The 11,837-nt window shown below is 37.0% G+C and overlaps 1 pseudogene; it reads left to right on the forward strand.

Annotated features, from left to right (window-relative positions):
* The first annotated feature begins 10,378 nt into the window (after positions 1 to 10,378).
* Positions 10,379 to 10,882, forward strand: LOC138149821 (small ribosomal subunit protein mS25 pseudogene; annotated as a pseudogene).
* Positions 10,883 to 11,837: the final 955 nt, after the last annotated feature.

Consider the following 11,837-nt stretch of genomic DNA (forward strand, 5'->3'; position numbering starts at 1 on the left):
AAAAAAAAAAAAAAAAAAAAGAGGCATATCTAGTTCCTGGATGCTATTTGAAAAATGTTAATCTCTTGATGAGAGACTTTAGGTGAGACAAATTTTCATTCATCCATGTCTTTTGCTGCTCATTCCATTGTTTTGCCTAGTTTGCCTAACCTATCCCATGCTAAGAAAATTCTAGCTTTGGGTCTCACCATTATTTCTGACTAAACATCTGGACTCATTTGCTCTAAAAAACCTTTTTTCTTTGATGCTGGCATAATATTCTGTTTCCCACCATAGCTTGAACAATACTTCATGCCACCAGACCTTTTGCATGCTCCTACAATCTAAGCCTATTGTTTATAACTATTAGCATGAATTGGTCTTATCCCAGAGGAGTGAAAGGACCCAACTAAAATGATTTGTAGTAATATATAGGAAAATTTTTCAATAAGAACCATTGTAAATGTTTTCATTTTATGTTTCCATAAAGTGCCACACCACCAGAGTTGTTTATATTATATTTTAGCACTGTTCTTGTGCTTTTGTTAGTTTGATGAATTTGAGAGTCCTAACATCATTTCAACTTTTATAGGTATCCTCATATACTTAAAAATCATACTCATGAAAAATTTCCATGGTTAATACAATTAATCAAACAAAAAGTATTTACTAGATAGAGTGCCAGCGAAGTGAATGGGGGATAGGTTGCTGGACCTAGAGTCAGAAGGACCTAAATTCAAATTCAATCTCAGGCACTGACTATATGACCCTGAGCAAGTCATTTAAACGTCTGTTTACCTCAATTTTCCTCATCTTTAAAATGGGGATAATAATAACATTCACCTCCCTGGATAGTTGTGAGAATCAAATAGGATGGTAATTGTGTAGTGTATGGCACATAGTAAGTACTATAACAAATGCTAGTTGTTGCTATTTTATCCATTATGTGCACAGCACTATGCTAAATAAGCACTAGAGAGCCAAGTACAAAGGATGAAAAAATTCCCAAGTATACTTTGAAACTACTATTTAACTCTGCAATTAGTTCATTTTGAAGACAAAATATAGAATTCAACTAATAAAAGACAAAGAAACAAGAAAAAAAAATCTAGATGAATAGCATCACATTCTTTCTAGCAACATCCTGTAGGTTTATCAGGATTTCTGTGATCTAGAAGTCTCCAGTGGGTCTCTTAAACACATACTTAAAAATTAAAAGATGATTGATAATCCTAATAATACCCTGGAAAACGTCAAGATCAAACTGTCTTCTAATTAGTCAAATAAAAATGCAATTCAGTAGAATTCAAATAATGGATATTTTATCATAGTCTAAGGATTTGAAAAGCTAGGGAATGCATACTATGGCATACTGTGATTAAGTGAGGTATTTACCAGACCAAAAAAATCTTATTCCCTGAACACTTACAAGAGTTTGCTATATATAGGTTTTTGTCTATAAAATAACATGACTGAATTTTGTAAATAAACTTAGAAGAATGAAAATACCCATAGGAGTGTTACTTCTTTTAAAATAGTCACTAAGTAAAGCTCTCCACTCATCCCAGAGATGCTATAATTGCTTCCCCCCAAAAAAAATTGGAATTCTTCTTATAGAATTGGCTTCCAATAGATACTCTTAAAATCTCCTATAACAACTAAGAGTTGATAGCTAAAGTTATTTGGGGTCAAGTCTGGAGAACAAGGTGAACAAGTGGATGTTCAAGATGGTGAGTACACCTTGTGGGGAGGGGATTAAGTTCAATTAAAAAGCAAAGGAATTCTTTTCACTTATGTGTGTCATAAATTGGGATGCATATGGTTCCCAGTCAGTAAATTATGTAAAGTTACTGATATGTTTGCTTAAAAAACTAGTTATTACTTATTGTCATAGCTCATTTTCTATCTGTATCATATATTGACATTATCTGCTTTTTTCTCTAACAAATTTCACCTGAATGGAATAATATATTGTACTTATCCAACAGAAACTATGAGGCTTACCTGACAGCTTATGAACCCAGTAGGTCAGGGGTAGTGGGATAGAAAGAAGCTAAAACAAGTATAAGAGAGCCAGATAGAGGGTGAGATAAGTTTGGCAGCTGCAGATAGGGAATAGCATCTTCCTCAGATGACAAATTATTTGAATACTATGTGAAGTTCATCTTTTAGCTCTAGAGTGCACCACAAAATGGGTTTTTTTATAGCAATGAATCAGAAAATAAGTAATTCAAAACCCTTTATCCATAAATAACAATTCATTTTCTTGCCTTTTTATCAAATGCTTAAAAGCAACCCATAACAACACAGTATATTGTTAAGCAAACATGCACTACCATGTAATCCATTGAAATGCAATCAATCAGAGACTAAGGATATGAAATAAAGTTTAATGGAAGACAGCTCATTATATTGTATTGAATGTTTTAACAAATCTTTTCTTTTCTTTTGCTCTAATTATTTTGGTACCTCGGTATTTAGAAAAACACACGAAAAATAATCCATAGTGCATATTATCAATCATAAAAGAAAGTTGAGGATGATAGAATACATCACATTATCCATGCACAAGCTTTGCTTTTCTCTCTCTCTCTCTCTCTCTCTCTCTCTCTCTCTCTCTCTCTCTCTCTCTCTCTCTCTGTCTCTCTCTGTCTCTCTCTCTCTCTCTCTCTGTCTCTCTCTCTGTCTCTCTCTGTCTCTCTCTGTCTCTCTCTCTCTCTCTCTCTGTCTCTCTCTCTGTCTCTCTCTCTTTCTCTCTGGAATTGCATAACATTTTTTCATCATGGGTCCTTTGGAATTGTCTTGGATGATTGTCCTGATGAAACTAGCCAAGGTTTTCACAATTGATCATCCTCACCCTAACCTTCTCAATATTGCTGATACTATGTACAGTGTTCTCCTGGTGCTGTTTACTTTATTTTGTATCTGTTCATATAAGTCATTCCAGGTTTTTCTGAAACCATTCTGCTCATGATTTCTCATAGCACAATAGCATTCTATTGCAATCATATACCACAACTTGTTCAGCCATTTGCCAATTGATGAGCATTAACTCAGTTTTCAATTATTTGTTGCCACAAAAAGAGATGCTATAATTTTTTTTTACAAAAAGATCCTCTTTCCCTTTTCTTAGATCTCTTTGGGTTAAAGACCTAGTAGTGGTATTGCCGGGCCAAAGACTCTACACAGTTTTATTTATCTTTGGGCACAGTTTCAAATGGTTCTCCAGAATAATTGAACTTTACAAGAGGGCATTAGTGCCCCAAATTTTCCATATCTCCTCTAGCACTTGTCGTTGTTTTTTTCTGCCATGTTAGCCAATCTAACGGTACAGGACGTGTTGTAATTGTAATGTCCACTTCTCTCGTCAGTCGCTATCTAGAGCTTTTTCCATCTGTCTGTTGATGGTTTTAATTTCTTCTTATGAAACCTCCTTGTTCATATCCTTTGAACATTTATCAACTAAGATGGTTCTTATTTTTAAAATTTATTTATTTACTTTTAGTTTATAACATTCAGTTCCACAATCCCTTGAGTTTCAAATTTCTCCCCCTTCCTCTCCTCCCCCCTCCTCCATGGTGAACGGTGGCATGCAATCAAATATAGGATCTACAAATACTTTCACGTTAAATATTAGTCAGTTTGTAAAGAAGAATTATAACCAATGGCATGAACAATGAGAAAAAAGAGAGAGAGAAAGAGATCAAGCAGTTTGCTTCAGTCTCCATTCAGACTCTGGGTGTGGACATCTCTTTCCATCACGAGTCTTTTGGAGTTGTCTTACAACCTTACATTGCTGAGAATAGCCCAGTCAGTCTATCAAAGTTAGTTACCACACATATGTTGTGTCTGTAATTGTGTACAAATTTCTCCTGCTTCTGCTCTTCTCACTCAACATCAGTTTATAGAAGTCTCTCCACGTTATTATGAAGTCCATCTGCTCCTCATTTCTTATAGCACAATAGTATGAAATGACATTCATATACCACAACTAGTTTAGTCATTCCACAAATGATGGCCATTCCCTTGATTTTCAATTCTGTGCCACCACAAAAATAGCTGCTATAAATATTTTTGTATGTATGGGACCTTTTCCCACTTCTATGATCTCTTTGAGATACAACTCCAGAAGTGGTATTGCTGAGTCAAAGGGTGTGCACTTATTTATAGCCCTTTGGACATAGTTCCACATTGCTCTCCAGAATGGTTTAATCAGTTCACAACTCCACCAACAATGCATTAGTGTTCCAATTTTTCCACATCCTCACCAGTATTTATCATTTTCCTGTTTTATCATCTTAGCCAATCTGACTGGTGATATGTGATACCTTAGAGTTATTTTGATCTGCTTTTCTCTAATCAATAGTGATTTAGAGCATTTTTTCATATGCTTATAGGTATCTTTAATTTCTTCCTCTGAAAACTGCCTGTTCATATCCTTTGACCATTTATCAGTTGAGGAATGACTTGTATCCTTATAAATTTGACACAGTTCTCTGTATATTTTAGAAATGGAGCCTTTATCAGAGATACTGTTGTAAAAATTCTTTCCCAATTTTCCACTTCCCTCTTAATCTTGGTCACATTGGTTTTATTTATACAGAAATTTTTCAATTTAATGGAATCAAAATTATCCATTTTGCATTTTATAATTCTAACTCTTGTTTTGTCATAAAATCTTCCCTTCTCTATAAATCTGACAGGTAAACTATTCCTTGCTCTCTCATATTGCTTACAGTATCAGCCTTTATACCTAGATCATGCACACAATTTAGACTTGATTCTGGTATATAGTGTAAGATGTTAGTCTACACCCAGTTTCTGCCATACTATATTCCAGTTTTCCCAGCAGTTTTTAGCAAATAGTGAGTTCTTATCCCCAAAACTGGGATCTTGGGGTTTATCAAACAGTAGATTACTATAGTCATTGACTTCTGATATCTTGTGTACCCAATCTATTTCATGGATCCACTACTTTATTCCTCAGCCAGTATCAAGTAGTTTTGATGACTGCTGAGATCATCCCATTCTTATTCACAGTTATGATGAGTAACTGTCCATTTCTCTCTATCCTATTTTCTTCTGTTCATTCTGTTCTCTTTCTTTTTATCCTGTCTCTTCTCTAAAGTCTATTTTGCTTCTGACAACTACATTCTTCTATCTGCCCTCCCTTTTATTTTCTTTGGTTTCCATTATTCTCTTCCATTCCTACTTCTCTATTGGATAAGATGGTTTTCTATTATTAATTAAATATGAATATATATATATATACATATATATTCTTTCTTTGAACCAATTTATATGTGACTGCAGTTCAAATATTGCCTCAACCATTTATTCCTCCATAGTGAAAGCTCTTCCTTGAGTTTCTTTTTTATATGAGATATTTTCCCTATTCTTTCACTCCCTTTCTCTTTCTCCAGTGCATTCCTCTTTATTGACCCCTCCCATTTTTTTATATCCTTCCAACATAATCAACTCATTTCCATGCCCTTATTTCTATGTAGAATCCTTCTAACTGTCTTACTAATAATAAAGTTCTTAGAAGTTATGTGTTATCATCTTCCCATTTAGAAAGTTAAAACTTTAATCTTATTAAGTCCTTTATGATTTCTCTATCATGTTTATCTTTTTATGCTTCCCTTGAGTCATGTATTTCAAAGTCAAATTTCCTATTTACCTCTAGTCATTTCTTCAGGAATTTTTAAAAGTCTTCAATTTCATTAAATGTCCGTTTTTTCCCTTGAAGAATTAAATTAAGTGTTTCTACTAGGTTATTTTTTATTGTAATCCCAGTTCTTTCACCTTTCAGAATATCATATTTTAAGTCCTCTGCTCCTTTAATATGGTATCTGCAAAATCTTGTGTTATCCTAACTATTGTTCCATAGTATTTGAATGGTTTCTTTCTGGTTGCTCAAAGTATTTTCTCTTTGACCTGGGAGTTCTGGAATTTGACTTTAATATTCCTGGGAGTTTTCATTTGGGGGCCTCTTTTAGGTGGTAATTGGCAGATTCTTTTAATTTCTATTTTTTTACCCTGTGAACCTAAGATATAAGAATAATTTTCCTTGAAATTTTCTTAAAATTTGATGTTTAGTCTCTTTCTTTGATCATGGCTTTGTAAATTCTCTCCTCTCGATATATTTTCCAAATCAGTTTTTTTTTTTCTTCTGATGAGATATTTCACATTTTCTTGTATTTTTTTTTCCTTCTTTTGACTTGTTATTTCTTGATTTCTCATTAGCTTCCACTTACCCAATTCTAATTCTGAAGGAATTATTTTCTTCAGTGAGCTTTTGTACCGCTTTTTCCATTTGGTGAATTTTGTTTTTTAAGGGGTTATGTTAGGCTTGCACAACATACAGCTGGTGGGGCGGGAGTCATGGAAGGATGTTATATGTTCTCTACATTTTTTGTGGGCCACCCACAATACTTTGACAGGCACAAACCGCCCTATGTTGTGCAGGCCTGCCCTAAGAGAACTTCACATAATCAGTTTTACTGAGGGATTTGCAATTTTCATGGGCCACCCAAAATTCTTTGTGGGCTGCAAACAGTACTCTAGCAGTAAGAGGCAGGCCTGTGTTGTGTTCTTATGTATTTCTTTCCCTGTTTTATTAAGCCATTAATTGTCTTTTCATAATTTTCTTCATTTGCTTTCAGTTTTTTACCTAATTTTCCTCTACCCCTCTAAATTCAAAAATAATTTTTTAGCTCTTCCAGGAATTCTTGTTGGACTTGTACACAATTTACATTTTTCTTTGAAGTTTTTTTTTAATTCTGTTTTGACTTTGTTGGCTTTTTCTGAGTTTTTGTCTTGATTTTCCCTGTCACAATAATAGCTTTTATTTTCAAGGTTTTGTTGGTATTGTTGTTGTTTTCTCCTTTTCCCATCCTATTTCTTAATTTTTACCTTTATATTAAAGATGGGTTCTGTTCCTGACATGGGGGGGAAGAAGGGATACTTTCTTAAGCTTCAGATTTTTTTGCACTACTGCTTTCAAAGTTAGTTCTGAGTGTTTAGAAGATTTTAGTGCTTACAAGGTAGTGAGATCTGGGGAGAGCTGTGCTCACTGTTCTCTGGGTCTGTACTCTGATCCTTGCCCAGGAAGAGCCCTAATCCCTTTAGATTGTAATCAATACTGCTCCTCAGGGCCCCAGCTTTCTTGGTACAAAAATGATACTATCCCTCATGCTTCCTGATCTGTTATATCCAAAGGCAATATTGCTTCTCAGAGAAACTACTCCTTCTTGACCTTCTCTCCACCCTTGAACTATGACCCAGAAGTGAATAAAAGTAATGGAGGTGCCAAACAGCCTGTTGTCCTCAGTTCAGGGCTGGCACTGGAGGGCCTTATAAACCTCCTTTTAACCAGTTGCCAGGTCCCCTTCCATCTGACTTGAGAGCTCCCAAAGCTGTTGTTGATTCTGTTGCCAACACCTCATCCTACCAGTGTTATTTCATCCATGTGGGCTTTGGGTCAGCCTCCACCCATGCCGCAGAGCTCTTTTTCTGATCTCCTAAGTTGTCTTTGACTGAAAGAATGTCTCACTCCCCATTAATCTTGTTGGTGGAGTTGTAAGCTGATTCAACTATCCCTGGAGGAATTTGGAACTATACTCTAAAGGCTATAAAACCATGTGTACACTTTGACCTAGCATTGCCACTGCTAGGTCTGCATTCAAAAAGTAAAAGAAAAAGGAAAAGGACCTATATTTAAAAAAATATATTTATAGCAGTTCTTTTCTGAGGATAAAGAATTAGATATTGATATGCCCATCAGTTGGGAATGGCTGAACAAGTTGTGGCATATGATTATGATGGAATACTATTGTACTATATAAAATGATAAGTAGGATGCTCTCAGAAAAACCTGGGAAGACTTTTGCATAATATGATACAAAGTGAAATGTATGTGTACAAAATAACAGGAATATTGTAAGATGATCAGCTGTGAATTGATTATTCTCATCAATGCAACAATTCAAGACAACTGTGAAGGACTTATGGTGAAAAATGCTATCCATCCCCAGAGAAAGAACTGATTGTGTCTGAATACAGATTAAAGCATACTTTTTTTTTACTTTATTTTTCCTGAGGTTTTTTTGGTCTATATTTTCTTTCACCACATTACTATTATGAATATGTTTTGCATGAATATATATGTATAGCTTATATTGAATTGCTTGCTTTCTCAATGGGGGAAGATGACAATTTGGAACTCAAAGTTTTAAAAATAAATGTTTAAATTGTTTTTACATGTAACTGGGAGAAAATAAAAGACTAAATAAAAATAGTACAGATCAAAAAAATAAAAAAGAATGTCTCACTCTAAACTTTTGTTGGCTCTGCCACTCCAAGATTCAATTTGAAGCATTGCTTTCAAGTTGTTTTGGAGGGCAATGTTGGGAGAGCTCAGCTGAATGCTTTATTTATTTCACTATGTTGACTACCTGTAAAGTGTTTTCAATTTAACTTGATAGATACTTATTAAGCAACTGCTTTCTTCCCATTCTATAACGGTGAAAAATAAAATTACATTTTTTCTAAAAGACCTGAAACAACTCTTGCCCTCAAGTAGTTGACAGTGTTTTAGTGCCCCATAACTGCTGTCTGCCAGGATCCTTTGGTTGCTAATGAAGACATATCTGAATGATGAGAGAAGGACTTAGATGTTGCCAAGAACAGAGAAATCACTAATCTTGTGTTATAGTCATCACTGTGTAGCTTCTCAGTATATGCTTTACCTAAAATCCTAAAGCATCTAGATTGTCCAATTACAGCACTTTAGCCAGGTTCATAGAAGCATTAACAGGAACACAAAAAAAAACCACCCAGGTAATAAGACTTCCCTAGTCAGCGCAACTCTGCCCCCAAGAAGCCTCATTTGAATCTCTTTTCATCTTTCCAAAACTCATAGCCAATCTATAGTATAAAAAATACTTGAAGCTTAGATTCTGGGGTGTGTGTGTGTGTGTGTGTGTGTGTGTGTGTGTGTGTGTGTGCGTGTGTGTGTGTGTGTCCTACAGCCCACAAGCAATCTCAGAATGGAAGAGAAACTGGTGCCTTCTTTAGAGCTAATGACAACTGCTGCCTTCTTAACCCATAGATTAGTTGATCTGCCTTCCTGGTTGTGATAATCCAGTGTAGGTGAAGAATTTTGGTTTTCTTGTTTTTTGCATTTATTTACTATTTTTCATTCATCTACCCAAGTTAATCATATTAATTTGAACATTTTTCATTATCAGAGTCTGTCATTATCTAGTTCAGTATTACAAAGTTGCATTCTGTTGCTTTAAATCTAAGAAAGTGAGAAGGAAAGTTTTTGCTTTAAACTTGAGACAGAAAATGGAAAATGAAGAGCTTCAAGTACTGAAAAGTGGAGTTGAGTAGAAGTATTATTGGGTATTGGAAAAACCTCCATCTAAATATGTTACATTTTTCTTTTACTTGGAAACAACTATTTTCCTATGTGGGCCAGCTTCTCCCTAGAGTCCTCTACAGGTTTTTGAAAACTGTAAAGCTGTAAACCATTCCCCACTTCGTTGACATTAAGTTGACGTTTGCGTGGAATAGAAGCCTAATACTTTTAGTCTGAAAATTGGTACTTTCATGAAGTTAATGTAAAGGTTCTGAAAATGTGCACGTAATTTCATTCTAAGCTAGTGCTGCAGAGAAATTTTGTTCAAGAGTAGCTATATGCGAACTTCAGGAAACAGTTTGTGTGAGTAATAGCATCATTACACTTTGAACGACTGAACCAGTCTTCTGTTCCATTAAGCTAACATGGTATATGTTGCCTCAACTGGTTTCAGTAACAAACACAGAGATCGGGTTATTACCAAAAAACCTACAGCTAAGAGGATAGAGTTAGAGATGAGGACAGTGCAGGCAGGAGGAGGGCAAGAGCCCCACTTCCCTATCATTCTTTGGTTAACACAACTGAAATATCACTGATTCCTGTTGAGGGTTTGCTTTGCCACTGATCTATGCTTACTTCTCTGTTTCTAGATATTATAACAGGAAACATCTCCAGAAAGCAAATCTAGAAACTTACTCCTAACCTCTCCGCCACCATTCCTGCCATAGAGACAGGCAGACAGAGACAGACAGAGATCAAGACAGAAAGACCGAGACAGAGACAGAGGAGGGAGACGGAGAGCTCATTATCAAATGATATAATGTTTCATATTTTTAAATGTACAGTACAGTGCTTGGCACATAGTAGGCACTTGATAAATCCTTAATTCTTCCTCTTTGCCTCATCCATCCACACTCCAGAAGTCCCTTGTAACTCCTTGACCAAGCTGCTACCCTAGAGGCGGGAGAGCGCGTGCTGGAGCGGCCGGGCATTTGCCAGTCTTGCGGCCCCCCAGGCTTCCCCGCAGCCGCCGCGATGCCCATGAAGCGGCGCTTCCCCATCCTCCAGACCCCGCAGTACCTGAGCCAGGGAGGTTAAGAGCTCGGTCAAGGTCACGACCACGACTTGCAATACCCACGGGGAGCTGAGCGAGGGAGTCAGGAAATTTGTGGTATTTTCAGCATTCCTCAGATTCAGTACAAAACCCCCGAGTGCAGACATCCAAGAACATGACGCCCTCGCCATTTCTGCGCTTTTATTTAGATGCTGGTGAACAAGTCCTGGTGGATGTGGACAACAAGAACACGGAAGAATCGCGCAGCAACACACCAGAAAGATCCTCGGGGGGAATGACGTCGCCGGGATGGAGGAGCTAGAGAAAAGGAAGCTTTCTCACCCTGCTAATTTTGGACCCAAAAATATTGCCTGCGGGAACGTACCTGTGAAGCAGGACAGGTTCCCTGCCCAGCCATTGGGCCTTTACCCAAAGAGATGACCGGCAAGGACACAGCTACTCTGAAAGTCACTGCTCAAGACTGAGCGCCCACAGTGGAGGGTCCTGATACCCAGGAGGGACTTTCAAGCTTGTGCTGAAAGGCACAGGCCTTAAAGACCGAGTGGAGAGACAGGTACTCACGTGGTCTCAGCGACTGGTAAGCTCCCAGGCCTCTGCAGAGCCCAAGAAAACCCAAACTACCTCGTATTCTAAGGGCCCCATTTTAGACACTAGCACGAGGCTAGAGGGGCAAGAAGACAAAGCAAAACTGGGGGATTTTAAGTGAAAACACTTAGTTTGCTAATAAAACACTTTATATTTACTTTAAAAAAAAGCTGCTTTTGTAGACTTCCTCTGAGCTCGGGAGACTCATATCCCTCAGGACAGACACTTGTTACTTTCAGCCTATAGGGCTCCTCTTTAGACGTGGATGTCCAGCTCCTAACAGCAGATTTATCTGTCTCCTACCAGGGAAATCATTCAACTTAGTTGAGCACTACACTCTCTTAGCTAGTATCCTGTCTTAGACCAGTTAATAAGACTAAGCAGCCAATCCTCCGCCAGCTTAATGAACTCCATTTGGAGAGTTCTTTTTTATACCTGTCCTCCTTCAATCAAGTAAAGGCAGCTGCCAAATGCAGAACAGTAGAATTATAAATGGATACATTCGAATTCAGTATCCCCTCTCTCTTGCCTGTACTTTAAGAACCTACCCAAATATTCTTTTAATGCTCAGGTATACAAGTTTCAGCCTCCTGGTCAAAAACTTTTATCATGCCTTGTAAGCATCTGGTAGTTTGACTCTGCACAGCATACTCACATATCTTTACTTAACCCAGTACAGGCAACCAATCTGAGGGTTCTGTTGCCATCACACTTCTCTCCTAGAGCAGTCATCCCCTACTTTGCCTGACTCTATGACATCCTCAACTGAATTTACATTGGGTGGGAAAATTCCTCATTGTAATTGAAATCAGGTCTTTCAAAAATCTGTTTCCA

Source organism: Petaurus breviceps, unplaced genomic scaffold, assembly GCF_028583685.1.
Source record: "Petaurus breviceps papuanus isolate PSGF00001 unplaced genomic scaffold, PetGlider_PUasm1.0 90849, whole genome shotgun sequence".
Lineage (NCBI taxonomy): Eukaryota > Metazoa > Chordata > Mammalia > Diprotodontia > Petauridae > Petaurus > Petaurus breviceps.